Below are 20,026 nucleotides of genomic sequence, written 5' to 3'. Positions count from 1 at the left end.
AAAAATTGGTTGTTGCCATTGGCAACATTGGTTGGCATCTTCAGTAGTGAGTTAAGGATAGCAGGTTTAAGAAAAAAACTTAGCTATATTCTTGGATCTTGCTGAGACATCTCTTCAAATATCTCTGTAAATTGAAGAACAGAGCAATATTCCTAATTTTACTTGGAACCTCTTTCTTATATTTACAACTAAGATTAAGAATTTACTGCATGCCAGAGACTACACTAAGTATATTACATGCATTTAATCTTCACAGCAACCGTATAAAATGGATAGTATTTGAATAGATAAAGAAACTCAGGCACAGAGAAATTAACTCATCCCATCAAGTGCCCTCTTCAGTGCCCGTCACCCAGTCACCCCCACCCCCTGCCACCTCCCCTTTCCCCACCCCTAGTTAGTTTCCCAGAGTTAGGAATCTTCATGTTCTGTCTCCCTTTCTGATATTTCCCACTCATTTTTTCTCCTTTCCCCTTTATTCCCTTTCACTATTTTTTATATTCCCCAAGTGAATGAGACCATAAAATGTTTGTCCTTCTCTGATTGACTTATTTCACTCAGCATAATACCCTCCAGTTCCACCCACGTCGAAGCAAATGGTGTATTCCACATTTTCTGAGTGAGCCCAGTGTAATCACAAAGATCCTTAAAGTGGAAGAGAGAAGCATAAGAGATCAGTGTGATATTATGTGAGATGTGAGGCCTCAGTCTGCTCTTCTGCCTTTGAAGATGGAGCAAGGTGGCCATGAGTCACTGAGTCCAGGCAGTCTCTAGAAGTTGAAGAAAACAAGGAAATTGAATGTCCCCTAGAGGATCCAGAAGGAATGCAGCCCTATCAATACCTTGATTTCAGTCTGATCAGACCTGTACTGGGCTTCTAAACTATGGGATTGTAAAATAAATGCATTGTTTTATGCCACTAAGTTTGTGCTGGTTTTGTTACAGCAGCAACAGACAACTAATACATATGTCTGTATCACAACTGCTCAAATCTCTCACTGTGGTGTGAAACCAGCCATAGATTAAACAAAAGATGAGGCTATGCCCAAATGAAGCTTTATTTATAAAAACAAGGTGGTTAACCAGATTTGGTCTGTGTAATATGGTTTGCCAATCCCTGGTTTATGATCTTGAGCAAAACTAAGTGTATTGTGGACAAAGATAAGGATGTCTATGACAACAGAATGAAGATCTGGACAAATATCAATGAGAATTGTAAGTAGATTAGAAAGGAAAGAGGGAAGAAAACTAATATTTACTATCTACTGTGTCATGGTATGTTAGAGGTACTATTCTAGATGTTTTCTGTATTTTCTTATTTAAACCTTGAGATAACATGGTAGGGTTTTTATTATTGCCTTCCTTTCTGCAGATGAGGAAACAGAGTTCAGAGAGATTAAGAAAGCTAGGTTTAAATACTATTCAACTAAATTTTGATCTAAAGTCTCCCTGATTCTAAGTTTCCATTTTTCCACACTGAGGGGTGTCTTCTTTGTTCACCATTTGCTCTTTCTGAGTCTCTACCACAATAAGATATGCAGACTATGCAAACTAGGCTGAATTGGAGAGTCTCAATATTTGAAATTTGTTTTGGACACAAATCCATTTATAACGTTCAGCGTTTGGCTTCTCCAAGTTTTGCTAATGTTAGCAATCTCACTTATAGTCCTGACCACTCTTCAAAGATAAAATGGTTGATGGAAAGAACAGTGACAGGTAACAGCTAATTTGATTTGGGTTTGAATGTTTTATTGAAGTTAATGACGTTATTATTTCAAACAAATGACACAGTACGTAAATTCCCAATTTGGAGAAAGATTTTGAGCTCATACTTAGCAACGAGTATTTCTCCACATTTCACTGCTTCTATGATATAAAGAATTATTAATGCATCAATCTTAAGAACACACTGTTATGGTTAGCAAGCCTCAAATCTGATATGCTTTTTCTTGGATTTTGCTAAATCCATCTAATTCTATGACAGGTAGAATTAATAAAATTAGAGCCAAAGATCCACTATTATTTTCTGAAAATAAAAGTGCTAAATATTTATCAGGCTCAGAAGCCAACAAGATGAAGGATTGACTAAATTTAATACATACAATCATTCATGTATAGGAATGGAGATCCCATTTAAATGAGCCTTTGTCTCATTCTTCCTTTCATTATCCTGACTTAGGACATCTCAGAGGCTAAAGAGCCTCCAGGAGGAATAAAAAAGTGTAGTTTTCCTAAAACTTGTTAGACAAAAGGTCATTTACTTCATAGAGCATCTTAGGGGCTGAGTATTTCAAGAACCACTTTGCGGGAAATGTGGAAGAAATGGCATGAACAAATGCACAGAGGCATGAAATAGCCTGATGGATCTGGGGACCAATCATGAGGTCACCAGAGTTGTGCTGCATGAAAGGGGATAGAGGAGGGGCACCATAATAGGGAGCACTGTAAAAGGGTTGGGCTTTGTCCTAGACAATGTGAGCAATTGAAATATTTTTAAAAAGGTAGACAAGTGATCAGATTTAATGCTGTAGAAAGATTAATCTGGTTTTGATGTGGCTGTAGAAAGATTATTCTGGCTTTGAGGGGCTGAGGCCTGGAGAAAGTCAGGTTAACTAGATAGACCAGCACTGCCTTAGTCCACAGATGAGATGATGAAGAATGAAACCAATGTAGATAGTAATGGCACATTTTCATGGACTGAACTGAGAGAAAGGGAAGATTTGAAGTGGGTAGATTCTATAGGACTTGGTGACTGGGAGGTAAGGAAAGAGCAGAATCTGAGTTGACTTCTAGCTTTCTGTTTTTAGTGACTGAGGAGTCAGTGTCATTCACCAAGATAAGGACTGTGGGAAGGAATACAAGTTTGGAAGGAGAGACAGTGAGTTCAGTCTATGATATGCTTTTATAGCTCCCATGCTTCTCCATACAGAATTATTTGGGAAGCAATTGGCATCTTGTTCAGTCTTCTATTTCCCATTGGACTTCATGCTTCAGCCTTCTGGTCTTTCTACTAGTTTCTTCAGTTCTTCAGTATTGTATGAATGATATTAAAAAAAAAGAGGCTCTCCTACTGAGGGTTGACATAGCCAGACACTCTGCTAAAGCACTTTACTGAAATATGTCATTTACTTTTATTTAGTCTTCTGAACATCTATATGTAGTGTGTATTTTTATGCCTATTTATGAGTGAAAAATTGAGACAAGAAGAGCTAAAGTAACTTTCTCATGTTCTTATAATTATAAAGTGGCAGAGTTGCGGTGCCAACTAGACTTTTGTTTCAGGCTTTATTTTTTAGAGCACTTTTAGGTTCACAGCAAAATTGAGCAGAAGTTACAGAGATTTCCCATATACTCCCTGCCCTCAAACATCCATCACCTCCTCCATTATAACATTCTCCATCAGTGAGGTATATTTGTTAAGAATTAATGAACCTACATTGACATGTGGTTGTCACCCCAAATCTGTAGTTTATGGTTGGGTATATTCTTGGATTATGGTAGGTTGTTGTACATTCTATAGGTTTGGTTAAATTTATGATGACATATATCCACTATTATAGTATAGGTTCACTGCCCTAAACATCTTATGTGTTTTATTCATCCCTCTTTCTCCTCTTACCCCCTGCCAACTAGACTTTTAACCACTAATATGTACTGAGTGGATGTGCATATCAAGCCCCTCCATATTAAATTCTTAGCCAGAGATCAAGCTTTCTCTGGTCCTACTTCATAGAATGAGTGAACCAGGCTTTGAATGCTGGAAGACATTGGATTGTGTTTCCTTGGAGCCTTTGTCTCATTCTTCCTTTCATTATTACTGGTAGAGGGCTTCTTATTCTTCTTCGATTGCTGTTGTCTGCTCAGGGACAGAGACTCTCCCTGAATCTTATCTTTGTTCCCAGAGCCCAGCACAGTGTTTAGTATGGAGTAATTGAACTATATGTACCAAGATTTTCACAGACAAAGATTTGTACTTAACTCTTGCCTCTAGGTTTATTCTAGGTTGGATAGACTTCCTGCCCAAGTGGTGCTTCTCCTAAACTCAGGATATCAGAACTAGTCCATGCCTATTAAGTGTGATGAGATAAGTGGTTCTAGAAAAGCAAGCAGAAAGATCCAGGGAGAATTTAAGAAGTATAGAGAGGTCTCTCAGCACAGTCATTTCCTTCTCTGTCTCATTTCTTTTTTTTTTTTTTTTGTATTGAATTTTCTTTTTTTCTGTTTAGATAAAGGGGAGCATTAGGAATTGCCTTTGCCTGAACTGGCCTCTTTATCCTTTATGTAGGTAGAGTGTAGTTGAAAAGGCAATTGATGTAGAGTCAAAGATTATATTTAAAGCTTTGTGAAGCCCACCTACCAGCTAGGTGTTATCAGACAATTACTTAAACTGCATGAATTTCTCTTATTTGTTAAATGGGTATGACACACATTCCAGCCTACTTCGCAGAGTTACCATTAAAAACCAAATACTCTAAAGAGTGTGAAAACACTTTGTGGATTTGAAAGCACTCTGCTAATCTAGAAGGTTGTGGGAAAGTGCCTTGGGAAAAAATTGCAGAGTGTCATAATTCCCATGAGTGAGAAGAGTAATAGAATGCTCTGGAAAGCCAGACATGAGATTATTGTATATACTAGGAGCTTTTATAGAAATTGACTGATTCTGGATGCCTGGATGGCCCAGCAGTTAAACGTCTGCTTTTGGCTCAGGGCCTGATTCCCTATATGGATCCCCACCCTGCTTCTCCCTCTGCCTATGTCTCTGCCTCTCTCTCATGAATAAATAAATAAAATCTTAAAAAAAAAAGAAATTGGCTGATTCTGAGGGCAGTTCTTTCAGCACAGACTTTTCTGAACCTACTGATTTATGGAGGGAAAACCAAATGATCTTGAATAATCAAGCGCTTCAGACACTTGGGTTTGAATATTAATTTTCAGGCTGTGGGATGACTGGCAAGACACCTGACCTGAGTCTCAGTCTCTTCATATGTTAAATGGGAATAATAACGTCTATACTTCTAATATATTGAGATGATAAATAGGGTAGTGTATTTAAAATGCTTGGCACAGCTGTTGGTGGGAATGTGAACTGGTGCAGCCACTCTGGAAAACTGTGTGGAGGTTCCTCAAAGAGTTAAAAATAGATCTGCCCTATGACCCAGCAATTGCACTGCTGGGGATTTACCCCAAAGATACAGATGCAGTGAACCCTGGGACACCTGTGCCCCGATGTTTATAGCAGCAATGGCCACAATAGCCAAAGTGTGGAAGGAGCCTCGGTGTCCATCGAAAGATGAATGGATAAAGAAGATGTGGTTTATGTATACAATGGAATATTACTCAGCCATTAGAAATGTCAATAAATGGTGCTGGGAAAATTGGACATCCACATGCAGAAGAATGAAACTAGACCACTCTCTTTCACCATACACAAAGATAAACTCAAAATGGATGAAAGATCTAAATGTGAGACAAGATTCCATAAAAATCCTGGAGAAGAACACAGGCAACACCCTTTTTGAACTCGGCCATAGTAACTTCTTGCAAGATACATCCACGAAGGCAAAAGAAACAAAAGCAAAAATGAACTATTGGGACTTCATCAAGATAAGAAGCTTCTGCACAGCAAAGGATACAGTCAACAAAACTCAAAGACAACCTACAGAATGGGAGAAGATATTTGCAAATGACCTATCAGATAAAGGGCTAGTTTCCAAGATCTATAAAGAACTTATTAAACTCAACACCAAAGAAACAAACAATCCAATCATGAAATGGGCAAAAGACATGAAGAGAAATCTCACAGAGGAAGACATAGACATGGCCAACATGCATATGAGAAAATGCTCTGCATCACTTGCCATCAGGGAAATACAAATCAAAACCACAATGAGATACCACCTCACACCGGTGAGAATGGGGCAAATTAACAAGGCAGGAAACAACAAATGTTGGAGGGGATGCGGAGAAAAGGGAACCCTCTTACACTGTTGGTGGGAATGTGAACTGGTGCAGCCACTCTGGAAAACTGTGTGGAGGTTCCTCAAACAGTTAAAAATATACCTGCCCTACGACCCAGCAATTGCACTGTTGGGGATTTACCCCAAAGATACAAATGCAATGAAACGCCGGGACACCTGCACCCCGATGTTCATAGCAGCAATGGCCACGATAGCCAAACTGTGGAAGGAGCCTCGGTGTCCATTGAAAGATGAATGGATAAAGAAGATGTGGTTTATGTATACAATGGAATATTACTCAGCTATTAGAAATGACAAATACCCACCATTTGCTTCCACGTGGATGGAACTGGAGGGTATTATGCTGAGTGAAGTCAGTCGGAGAAGGACAAACATTATATGTTCTCATTCATTTGGGGAATATAAATAATAGTGAAAGGGAATATAAGGGAAGGGAGAAGAAATGTGTGGGAAATATCAGAAAGGGAGACAGAACGTAAAGACTGCTAACTCTGGGAAACGAACTAGGGGTGGTAGAAGGGGAGGAGGGCGGGGGGTGGGAATGAATGGGTGACGGGCACTGGGGGTTATTCTGTATGTTAGTAAATTGAACACCAATAAAAAATAAATTAAAAAAAAAAAAGAAATGACAAATACCCACCATTTGCTTCGACGTGGATGGAACTGGAGGGTATTATGCTGAGTGAAATAAGTCAATGGGAGAAGGACAAACATTATATGGTCTCATTAGTTTGGGGAATATAAAAAATAGTGAAAGGGAATAAAGGGGAAGGGAGAAAAAATGAGTGGGAAATATCAGAAAGGGAGACAGAACATGAGAGACTCCTAACTCTGGGAAACGAACTAGGAGTGGTAGAAAGGGAGGTGGGCGGGGGGTGGTGACTGGGTGACGAGCACTGATGGGGGCACTTGACGGGATGAGCACTGGGTGTTATTCTATATGTTGGCAAATTGAACACCAATAAAAAATAAATTTATTAAAAAAAATAAAATAAAATGCCTGGCACAAAGTGGTAGCTACATTTGTCTTTCCTTTTATTGAGTTCTTCCTTTTATTATTACCACCAAAAGTCATCACCTTGTCTCTTCCTGGAAGAATTGATTATTGTCCCCTTTCTTGTCCCAAAGTACTTGTCTATAGCTCTTGGGCATGGTTCTCAGGTGGTGCAATCTGTATGTGTTATCTTCAACCCACCATTGTTTCCACCAGACAGTCATGGGTTTATATTCGCTTCTACGTTATTCAATTCAGTGAATAGCCCATTACCTGCTTAATGAAGGTACTCATTGTACTCTTTACCCCCTACATTGCTTTATCTTCCTTCATAGGTTTTACCACTGCTTAAATTTATACCATCTATTTATTAACTTATCTGTCTCCTTTACTGACAGTGTAAGAACCAAGGTAGCAGGGATTTTTATCTCTTTTATTCACTGTGTGAACAAAATCCAGAATAATGCTTGGAATATAGTAGATAATCAATATTTGTTGAATGCATGAATGAATTTTATTTATTCCTCATATAAGTGCTGTTAGATAGGTATTATTAGATGTTAAGTGACATGCCTATATCATTTCAGCTAGTCAGAGGCAGAGTAGGGATTTTGAAATCAGATCTTTCTGACTCCAAAGCTTATTCTGAATTCAATATACCAACAGCTTCCTTATTAGTAACTATTATAAATAAAGAAGCATAGGGGATCCCTGGGTGGCGCAGCGGTTTGGCGCCTGCCTTTGGCCCAGGGCGCGATCCTGGAGACCCGGGATCGAATCCCACATCAGGCTCCCGGTGCATGGAGCCTGCTTCTCCCTCTGCCTGTGTCTCTGCCTCTCTCTCTCTCTCTCTGTGACTATCATAAATAAATAAAAATTAAAAAAAAAAAAAAAAAAATAAATAAAGAAGCATATAAGTAGTGTTAGGGGAAACTTGAAGAGGCATGAAGCAGCTTCTTTTCTACTCTAACCTGACAATGTAATATAGAAAGAAAGGCATAGGATCCTCAGACAAATTTGGATGAATTCTGGTTCTACTCTTTATTGGTTCACCTGGAGAAATTCCTTCACTTTTCTTTCCCTCACGTCCCCATTATTAAATAGTTATAATACTTTCCTTTTTGTTGGCAGGATAGATGAGATAGTATTTGCAACATACACCAAGTAGAAGGAAATTAATAAATGACATTTCTCCTCTTAATGGCACTTCCGTCTGTCTTTTTTCAGTTTGGCATTTAGTTATTCTATCATAGTTTTCATGTGTGTTAGAATATCTCCATAAAAGGGTTCTAAGCTCTTTGAGAATAGAGGCAATATCTTCAACTACTTATGCATTTCACACAACACCTCTTGGGGCTTGGTGGCCTCCATATACTTTTCTTGGTGAGGAAGCTCTTTGATTTTTTTCTGAGTTCCAGGAAAACCCTGGCAGTCAGGATGAATAGGTGATAATAAGGATGTTCCTTCTAATAAATTTTGGGTAGAAGATGGATCAATTGTGTTAAGCTTCGAGATCAACCAATAGAACACAGTCAACATTTCTGTAAACTTCTGAAATAAGATGACACTATCTTACAAATATTTTCAGTTGCCATTTTGATTTTCTTCTCTATTCTTTTACTGCAACCAAAAGAATGCCATTACTGGTATCAGAGTTGATGGAAAATAAAAATGAAGACTATGTTTTTTGAATTAATGTTATATTTTAAAAATTATAATGATTTGTGAGGCACTTTAAGGGTTAGATTTCTAGACTGTTTATTAATAATATAAACTTCCTAACTTATAAAAAACATATTTAGGGGCAATTGGGAGGCTCAGTTGATTAAGTGTCTGACTGGCTCAGGTGTGTGATCTTGGGGTCCTGGGATTGAGCCCTTCATCAGGCTCCATGGTCAGCAGGGAGTCTGCTTGTTCCTTTCCCTCTCCTTTTGCCCCTCCCCGTGCTTGTATTTTCTCTCTCATAAAAAAAAAAAATAAATCTAAAAAACCCCACAAAAAGTATTTAGATAAGAGGCTCAGTGACCTCTGGAATGGGTGATGGGCACTGAGGGGGGCACTTGACAGGATGAGCCCTGGGTGTTATTCTGTATGTTGGCAAATTGAACACCAATAAAAAATAAATTTATTATTAAAAAAAAGAAAATAAATTTAAGCAAAGCAGAATATTTTATAAAGTCCCTTAATGTGTGTATTGTAAAAAGATGAGGGTGAAATGGGAAATGTACATTTGTTATTAACAACTAGGGTTAGAAAGGCATTTTGATTTATAATGAAGGTAGCTTGCAACTTCACTTTTTCTTGGATAGGCAGAAAAACGGGCTCTGCCTCATTACATTGTGAGAATGTAATGTTTGTGCTGAATCTGCAACCAAGTGAACAAAGTGAACCATTGAAGTCTGAATTATTGGGTTTCTTTCCAGGAAGTTGAAGTCTTTCAGCTTAGAGTCTACTGCTCATTCTCCTTGCTGCTTATCCACTGGTTTATTTATTTTCCTCCTTAGAGATTCATTTGGGACCAGGTAAAATGGACCTCTCAACTCTGTTCACATTCTCAAGCTCCCAAGTCAAGGTTACTTGTTTAGAGGCAAAGGAGATTTCTACTCCTTTGTAAATCTCCAGCCAACTTTCAAGATGAGCAAATAGAAATTTTCCAAAGATGGACATGATAGGTATGGCAACAATTCAGATTCAACTGCAAGTTCCCACTCCTATAAGCTCAGTTGTCAGAACAGGCATCATTTTCTATGTAATAAGTTACTCCCCTAATTAATAGCTTATAAAGAACTATTTAACTCATGATTTTGTGGGCCAGAATTTTGGTCTGGAATTGGTTGCATGGGGCCAAATTTTGTTGACTTTGGCTGAATTCTCTCATGCATATATGGACAGCAGGGTTGGCTGGTCCTCACTGGTCCAAGATGGCTTAGGGGGATAGTTTGCCTTAGTTACATATGGTCTCTCATTATCCATCAGACAAGCCTAGACTTGTACAATATGACTTGGGCAAAGATCCAAGGGAGCAGATAGAAGTGTACAAAGCCTTTTGTGGCTCAGGCTTAGAACCTGCATAATGTCAGGATCACTGTATACTATTAGTACCCGAAGCAAATCACCAGTCGAGACAGACTCAAGGGTGGAGAAATATGTTCCACCCTTGATGGAAGAAGCTATAAATAATTGTGGCATTTTTTGGTAACCTACCATATGTAGATATCTTTTGTGTTTTATTTGTTTTGAAGATTTTCTTCCACTCATTTGAAGTCCATCAAATATTCTGTCCTTAAAGGAACATTCCTATTAAGCCTATTCATTTCTGGGTCATTCCTGGGTCTTATCTCAGATACTTAGATGCCTTGGTCACAAACTCAGATCCTTCTTAATGTCTCTTACACACTGTATAGAGAAATCATGCAAACTTATTTCAGATTGCAGAAATAGTCATCATAAACCTAGATAGATAAAAGTGAAATAATATCCCTGGATTCTGAAGCACCTGTCCTTCATTATCTCTTTCATTCTCAGAATAGTCCCATGAGATAGGTAGGGCAGATATTACTACCCTCTTTTTCCTGATCCAGAAATTAGGGTCAGAGAATTTAGATTATATCTTTGAGGCTCCACAACTATAAGTGGTAGGGCTGGGATTTGAATCCAGGTTACTTGAGTGTAGGTCCTTCTCTTGATTCACTGTGCATGTTGTCTTTCGTTGGCTGGCTTGCTATAGGCTGATGTTAAGACCAGATTAACTTCCTTTACTGGTCATAAACAACCTAATATAATGTTTCTCAAACTGGAAGTTTGGGCCTTAGGTGATGAGGCCTGGTGATGTCCTGGGCCAGAGAGGCCTGAATGATAGACATAGTCAATTATCAGAAAAATCTAAGGGCTAGCCCAGCTTTCTGAGTTTCCTCTTTCATCCTTTCTTGAGTTTAATTTTCCTTTTCACTCCTAAACTGTGAAGCTTTCAAGGTAGGTAGTGAAGGTGGGATGGTGCAGAGGATGATGATGTCTTAATTTGAAATTAGAGGGCATAGCTTTTTGGTCTCATATTGGCAGAAATCTCAAGATGTCACCAGCCATACCTGGACTATTGCTGTGATGCTTAGAGCTCTGATAACCCAAGTTATAGCAGTGAGATGGTGCAAGGAAGATGAGCTCTTGAGTCAGATATGTCTGGGCTCAAATTCCTGTTATTCTATTTACTATGCAGTCTTCTTATTTGTAAGTGAGGCTAATTCTACAAACAAGATGAGCTCATTAAATAAATAAAATGAGATAATGTATTTAAAGTGCTTCATACAGAGTAAGTGATAAATAATTTTTTATGTTCCCCACTTGAGGGATGCATTCATGTATGATAGAAATTTTTCTGTATAATTCTCCAATTCCAGTTCAAGCTGCACACAAATTAGATAAAAACATAACTTTTCTCTTTTCTTCACTTAAATGATTTTCTATTGTTAACTTAAAGACTTAGTAATCCAATTTGACCTAATACATTCAATTAACACCTACTGCATTAGGCATTGTGTTAGGCTCTAGGAGAGGGTCGAAACATAAAATGACTAAAATAAATCTTTGGAATTTTTTCACGGTCAGGCAGATGTTGGTTGATGTGAGATATAGGGCTGTATAATAAGATAGATTATGATACAAATGGAAAGAGAGGGCCCAACAAACAGCTATGAAAATAAAATGAGAATAGATGTTATCACTATAGTGTAAAGACTCTTAGAGGAGAATTCATTTGAACTGGATGAGTTAGTTGACTTTAATAGGTGGGATGTGACATAGACAGAAAAGATCAAAAGAAAAAGGGATTTTTTGGGTAAATATCTAGTGTGATTACTAGATCATAGGTAGTTCCATTTTTAACTATTTGAGGACTCTTCATGTTGTTTTCCAGAACTGTACCAGTTTGCATTCTCACCAACAGTGCAAGAGAGTATCTTATTCTCCACATCCATGGCAACATTTGTTTCTTGTGTTGTTGATTTTAGTCATTCTGATAGGTGTGAGGTGATATTTCATTGTACTGTTAATTTGTATTTCCTTGATGATCAATGATCACGAGCATCTTTTTATGTGTCTTTTGGCATTTGTATGTCTTCTTTGGAGAAGTGCTGTTCATGACTTCTGCCCATTTTTGTTTAAATTGGGTTATTTATTTTTTGGGTGTTGAGTTTTATAAGTTCTTTATATATTTTGGATATTAACTTTTTATCAGATATATCATTTGCAAGTATCTTCTCCCATTCAGTAGGTTGCCTTTTAGTTTTGTTGGTTGTTTCCTTCAAAGGGATACATCCCCGGGATGCAAGGCTGGTTCAAAACTCGTAAACAGTCAATGTGATTGATCATATAAGCAAGAGAAAAACCAAGAACCATATGATCCTCTCAATAGATGCAGAGAAAGCATTTGACAAAATACAGCATCCATTCCTGATCAAAACTCTACAGAGTGTAGGAATAGAGGGAACATTCTTCAGCATCTTAAAATCCATCTACAAAAGGCCCACAGCAAATATCATTCTCAATGGGGAAACACTGGGAGCCTTTCCCCTAAGATCAGGGACAAGACAGGGATATCCACTCTCACCACTGCTATTCAACATAGTACTAGAAGTCCTAGCCTCAGCAATCAGGCAACAAAAAGAAATAAAAGGCATTCAAATTGGCAAAGAAGAAGTCAAACTCTCCCTCTTCGCAGATGACATGATACTCTACATAGAAAACCCAAAAGCCTCCACCCCAAGATTGCTAGAACTCACACAGCAATTTGGCAGTGTGGCAGGATACAAAATCAATGCCCAGAAATCAGTGGCATTTCTATACACTAACAATGAGACTGAAGAAAGAGAAATTAAGGAGTCAATCCCATTTACAATTGCACCCAAAAGCATAAGATACCTAGGAATAATCCTAACTAAAGAGGTAAAGGATCTATACCCTAAAAACTACAGAACACTTCTGAAAGAAATTGAGGAAGACACAAAGAGATGGAAAACTATTCTATGCTCATGGATTGGAAGAATTAATATTGTGAAAATGTCAATGCTACCCAGGGCAATTTACACATTTAATGCAATCCCTATCAAAATACCATGGACTTTCTTCAGAGAGTTGGAACAAATCATCTTAGGATTCGTGTGGAATCAGAAAAGACCCCGAATAGCCAGGGGAATTTTAAAAAGAAAACCATAGCTGGGGTGTCACAATGCCAGATTTCAGGTTGTACTACAAAGCTGTGGTCATCAAGACAGTGTGGTACTGGCACAAACACAGACACATAGATCAATGGAACAGAATAGAGAATCCAGAAGTGGACCATCAACTTTATGGTCAACTAATATTTGACAAAGGAGGAAAGACTATCTACTGGAAAAAAAGACAGTCTCTTCAATAAATGGTGTTGGGAAAATTGGACATCCACATGCAGAAGAATGAAACTGGACCATTCTCTTACACCACACACAAAGATAAACTCAAAATGGATGAAAGATCTAAATGTGAGACAAGATTCCATCAAAATCCTAGAGGAGAACACAGGCAACACCCTTTTTGAACTTGGCCACAGTAACTTCCTGCAAGGTACATCCATGAAGGCAAGAGAAACAAAAGCAAAAATGAATTATTGGGACTTCAGCAAGTTAAGAAGCTTCTGCACAGCAAAGGAAAAGTCAACAAAACTGAAAGACAACCTACAGAATGGGAGAAGATATTTGCAAATGACATATTAGATAAGGGGCTAATATCCAAGATCTATAAAGAACATATTAAACTTAACAGCAAAGAAACAAGCAATCCAACCATGAAATGGGCAAAAGACATGAAGAGAAATCTCACAGAGGGAGACATAGACATGGCCAACACACACATGAGAAAATGCTCCGCATCACTGGCCATTAGAGGAATACAAATCAAAACCGCAATGAGATACCACCTCACACCAGTGAGAATGGGGAAAATTAACAAGACAGGAAACAATAAATGTTGGAGAGGATGTGGAGAAAGGGGAACCCTCTTGCACTGTTGGTGGGAATGTGAACTGGTGCAGCCACTCTGGAAAACTGTGTGGAGGTTCCTCAAAGAGTTGAAAATAGAACTACCCTACAACCCAGCAATTGCACTGCTGGGGATTTACCCCAAAGATACAGATGCAGTAAAATGCGGAGACAACCGCACCCCGATGTTTATAGCAATGTCCACAATAGCCAAACTGTGGAAGGAGCCTCGGTGTCCATTGAAAGATGAATGGATAAAGAAGATGTGGTTTATGTATACAATGGAATATTACTCAGCCATTAGAAATGACAAATACCCACCATTTGCTTCAACGTGGATGGAACTGGAGGGTATTATGCTGAGTGAAGTAAGTCAATCGGAGAAGGACAAACATTATATGGTCTCATTCATTTGGGGAATATAAAAAATAGTGAAAGGGAATAAAGGGGAAAGGAGAGAAAATGAGTGGGAAGTATCAGAGAGGGAGACAGAACATGAGAGACTCCTAACTCTGGGAAACGAAGAAGGGGTGGTGGAAGGGGAGGTGGGCGAGTGGTGGGAGTTACTGGGTGACCGGCACTGATGGGGGCACTTGATGGGATGAGCACTGGGTGTTATGTTATATGTTGGCAAATAGAACTACAGTAAAAACAAACAAACAAAAACCAGAGGGATACATGCACTCCTATGTTTATAGCAGCATTACTTACAATAGCCAAATTTTGGAAGCAGCCCAAGTGTCTGTTGACAGATAGATGGAGAAAGAAGATATGACATATATAAAATGGAATATTCTCAGGCCATCAAAAAGAATGGAATCTTGCCATTTGCAATGACATAGGTGGAGCTACAGAGTATAATGATAAGCAACATAAATTAGAGACAGACAAATACCATATGTGGAATTTAAGAAACAAAACAAATGAGCAAAGGAAAATAAAAAAAGAGAGATACAAATAAAGAAAACAGACTCTTAACTACAGAGAACAAACTGATGGGTACCAGAGGGGAGGTGGGTGGGGAGATGGCTGAAATAGGTGATGGAGATTAAAGAGTACCTTTAAGATGATGAGTACTGAGTAATGTATAGAATTTTGAATCACTGTATTATACACCTGAAACTAATATAATGCTGTAAGTTAATTATACTGGAATTAAAATTTATAAAAAGAAACAGACAAGGACTAAAAATTAGAAAACTTTATATTTCTTGGCAAGTCTAAATAAGTGAGTCCTAATCTTGGAGATCTCTGTTATTATGGCTTTATCATCTGTATGTTAATAATTACAAATTTGTATCTCCAGGCCAGATTTCTCTTGTATTCTAAACTAACATATGTAATCATTTCTTTGTATTCCCATTTGAATTACTACTTGATCTCACAAACACAGCATGTCCAATACTGAATTTATCTTCCCCAACCCCAAGTTTTTCATATTGCTAATCCTCTTCATCTCATTTGATAATGTCTGCCTTTTAGAAACCCATGTCAAAAATATTGAAGTTGTGATCCCATATTCAAGTCAAAAAGCATGCTCAAGGCTTTTGAACTAACTATTTCTTCTATCTGGAATGATCCTAAAAGCATCTCTATGGATAACCCTCTCATCTCTTTCAAACCCTCCTTACAGTGAGGCCTGCCTTAATAACCCTCTTTGATACTAAAACTTGACTCTTTTCTTCAACCATGCACCCCCTCTCCTCCTTACCCCAATCTATATTTTTCTATTCCAGTTATTATATTTTACTATATGACATATTTTACTTTTTAAGATCTAAAGCTCTCCATGTATGTGCATTTGCTGTGCATGCCAAGCATCTACAACAGTGCCTAGTATAGAACAGGCATTCAAAAAACATTTGTTGAACAAATAAATAAATTCTGACAAAATTTTGTTCATTTACCATCTCATCCAAACCCCTTTCTTTGCCTCTTCCACGTTAAATACATGCCATGTTTCAAATGGCAGCTCAATTTTTTTTTGTAGTCCATTTAGTGTAGAAGAACACGATTATTTATATGCAACGTGAGTATAGTATATAAAACTACAACTAAGCTATTTTGAAGAAAACAACATAGTTACACAAATATTAATACATTTCCCCCCAGAATTCTGCACTGAGAAAAAAGAAGTATCTAGGGAAAATTATCAGTTATGGAGACTACAATACACATGAATTAACATTCAGTTCTATTTGAATAGGTTTTGTGGCTGCATAGTTTTGAGATGGAAACCTTTGCCTTCTGCTTTTCAAATCATTCTTTGCAAAGTCTTAACCTGACCTGCCATGTCCACTTACTTTAATGAAACATGAAGCTGCTTAAAATGAAATTTCTCATCTCCACATTCTGTTCCTCTGATTAATTTAGTGTTGGCATTTAAGCATGATTACATTCCCTTGGGAATCAGTGATGTTTTAGGCAATTTCATCTGTTTAATTTACATTTTGTTGAAAGACTTAGGAAGGCAACTGCTTTTTAAATCAAGATCCCCAAATGTCCATGCATCCTGATTATAGCTGATCTTTCTATTTTCATTATGCTTTCATGAGTTGAACTTATTAAAATATGAAAATAAAGGAAAGCAAATCCACCATGTCAAATAAAATGCGCCACTGCTCTCCACTCTCCACACAGAGAGGCTTTTCCATCATGCCTCCATGCTTTTTAAATTAAATGTCAAGTTTTGCACAGCTGCCTCAAGAGACTTGATCATGGGGTGCAAAGTTTTACTTTGCCTGCTCTCGATTGTATTTGACTTAGTGCTTATTACCAGTAAGACTATTATATGGTCAGAACAACTAATATTGAATTTTAGCATTGAATAGGTCATGGTAGTTTTAACCAATATTCATAATTGCTTCTTTTCATCATCATCTATGATAAAAATAATGAGGATCTATATTATTTTGCAAAGTCTATTTTATAGATTTTCTATCCTTTTCAATTAGTATAAACTGTAGAAGACAGAGAAGCAGAATCATTATGTTCCTAGAACTGAAGAAATATTAGATATTATTACAATTTTATTATTTCCCTTCTCTTCTTTTCCCTTCCCTTCCCTTCCCTTCCCTTCCCTTCCCTTCCCTTCCCTTCCCTTCCCTTCCCTTCCCTTCCCTTCCCTTCCCTTCCCTCCCCTCCCCCTCTTCCCTTCCCTTCCCTTCCCTTCCCTTCCCTTCCCTTCCCTTCCCTTCCCTTCCCTTCCCTTCCCTTTCCTTCCCTTCCCTTCCCTTCACTTCCCTTTCCTTCCCTTCCCTAAGAGGGAGTTGGCCAATAAAAGGTAGAGGGAAGGAGAGAGAGAGGAGTCTTTCAGGAAGCAGGGCCCAGATTACAGTACTATTTCCTACTTATTTTCATTAATTTAAACATATCCAACAATCCTTTATTGAGTGCTATGTCTTATACCTGTGCTAGAAGTTGGTAAAGCAACAAAGAATAAGACAACAGATTCTGGTTTTTCTTTAGAAATTGGCAGATTACTGTACTCTTAAAGTTCAAACTTAAAATGGATACCCTCTTTGTGTAATATTATACTTCTATTTTGAGTGATACTATTGATCCTTTAACAACAAATTTGAACAGCATGGGCCCACTTATATGCAGATTTTAAAAATACAGTACAGTATTGTAAATGTATTTTTCTTCCTTATGATTTTCTTAACAATATTTTCTTTTCTCTAGATTACTAGAGTATAGTATATAATACATATAACATATGAAGTGAATGTCAGTCAACTGTTTCTGTTATTAGTAAGGCTTCTGGTCAACAGTAGGCTTTTAGTAGTTAAATTTTGGGGAGACCAAAATTATATTTTTGAATGCATGGGGGTTAACACCCCTAACCCCCACATTGTTCAAGAGTCAACTTTACTTTAAACATTTCCCAGGTACCAATAACTAATCATGATCATATTTATTTATTTATTTTTATTTGTTGTATGTGTAACCTATTGGCTTCCAATAACTTTCTTGTGCAATGAGTAGATGTATTCCAGACATTTGTTCAGAAAATAATCCAAGGTACCCCAAGATAATTCCAGTCATAGACTTCATAGTAGATCATTATTTCATCTTGGGAACAGTAGTTTTTCCCCCCATTGTACAAATAGGATGTTTCATTATTTACTGTTAAGTCCTACAAAGCTCCAAGCTTTTGAATCTTAACAGCTGCCTATCATTTGTTTTATTTTGTTTAATTCCCTTATATAGTTTTATCTGCACCATGGCTTCTAGGACTAGTAGTGATCCTGTGCCAGGACTTGGTCTGAGTTATGACTTTACCTCTTCCTACCTGAGTTAACAGGACCATCACATACAGATATGCACCGATTCTAGGAATTGTTAGGCATTGCACAGTTGCCCCATGATACTTGACCTTGTCACACCAAGTTTTGGTTGTCTAAACTTGGATTTTATTTGGCTTAAAGCCCATTTCCGATAATGCTCTTATATGGCCTAAACAACTAATACTGGATTTTTCATAATTCTTATAGTCTTTATTGAGACTGGTGAAAATATCTATTATTTAAGAGGTCTATTGAGTAGTGTTTTTATCCATCTTACTTGGTGATAATAGTTGTACTCAGTATAAATTGTGCATTCTAGATTTTGAGTGTGCAAACTTCAGAGCCACACATAGTGGCTCATGGGTTACTCTGGTATAAGAGTTAGGGTCAACTACAGAGTTAGAGAGCACACAGTCCTCCATAAGACAGATCTAATTTCTCATTCATGCTGCAAGTTTGGTTGAGTGTGGAAGAGAGGGTTCCCCGAAGTGTCATCAGATTTGATAATTTGCTAGAAAAACTCACAGAGCTCATGGAAAGTTGTTATGCTCACAGTTACAGTTTGTTATAGGGATTAAGATCAGTCAAAGGAAGAGATCCTAGGGCAAAGTCTAGGAGTGTTCCAAGTATGAAGCTTCCATCATTACTCTCTTGGCAATTGTGATCCTCTCCTGGCAGCGATGTGTGACTGTATATGCATGGAGTATTGCCAACCACAGAAGCTCACTCAAGTCTTGGTGTTCATAGTGGGACTCTATTACATAGGCATGACTGATTGACTAATTGCTCGTATGGTCGATCTCAGTCTCTAGCATCCAGCCCCACCAGGTGTGATCCATAGCTCCTACCCTAATTTATCACACGGTATGGGTCAAAGCCCCCATTTTAACTCTTAGTTATTATTTGGCTAGCCCAAGTCTCTCAAACAAGCCCAGATGCCCAGATGCCAGTACAAAGGCCAGACCTCTTTTTAGGCAAGATTAAATTCTTTATAGCACACTGAAAAGTCTCTTAATTTCCTTTTATCTCTATTCCTTCACTTATAGAATGAGATCAATCATATGTGATTAAGGTTACAGAAGTAGACTGGGGCACCTGGGTGGGGTCCAATTCTTTGGTTTCAGCTCAGGTCATAATCTCAGAGTTGTGAGATTGAGCCCTCATTGGGCTCCATACCCTGCTTGAGGTTATCTCTCTCTACACTCCCTCAAGAAAGATTATATAGATGTAGAAAGGGAAAAATGTCTTCCTTTAGTTTACCTCTCTCTTCATTTATTTACATGTTGTGCTGCCAGCCAACTCTTGTTAGTTTAGTCTTTGTTACCAACTCCAATTATTTTGGTAAACACAGTCTTAGTTACCCTCACTGGGAGTCTTTGGGTTTGGCCTTTTTTCTGATTCAGTGCACTGGTTAATTATTTTTTTTGGGGTTTTGTAATGTATTAGATCTCTTCAAGTTTTATTTTATTGTTTTAATGCTTGTGGCTGAAGTCTTTTTCGAAGACTTTGCTTCATTATGTTCTCCACTGTTCAATAATAGAGTTTCCGTAATCTTATTTTATCTCATTCCCAGGAACTCTCCTCTTATGTATTCCTTTTTTTTTTCAGTTAAAAGAGCTTCCATTTTGGCTAGTTTTTCATTCAAATACTGGTGTGTGTGCGTGTGTGCGCACACATGTGCATGCTTGGGGAGAATTAATTAGGATGGAAGGGGCAGGATGTTCTTTGACTGACTTTTGAATTACTTGAGAAATAAGA

General features: G+C 37.9%; 1 long non-coding RNA gene across 4 annotated transcripts in view; it reads left to right on the top strand.

Annotated features, from left to right (window-relative positions):
* The window catches only part of LOC140615075 (uncharacterized), a 51,384-nt gene that overhangs the window by 4,715 nt on the left and 26,643 nt on the right, over positions 1-20,026 (top strand). Inside the window, exon 4 of one of the 4 annotated variants that reach the window (XR_012015746.1) lies at positions 562-897. The exons of the other annotated variants lie outside the window; for them this stretch is intronic. This is a non-coding gene — a long non-coding RNA (uncharacterized lncRNA). Of the gene's footprint in view, positions 1-561; positions 898-20,026 lie in introns of those variants that run through there. 4 annotated transcript variants of the gene reach the window in all.

This window comes from Canis lupus, chromosome 23 (assembly GCF_048164855.1).
Source record: "Canis lupus baileyi chromosome 23, mCanLup2.hap1, whole genome shotgun sequence".
NCBI classification, from domain to species: domain Eukaryota; kingdom Metazoa; phylum Chordata; class Mammalia; order Carnivora; family Canidae; genus Canis; species Canis lupus.
Note: the sequence above shows the minus strand (reverse complement) of the source record. Positions and strands in the feature narration are given on the sequence as shown.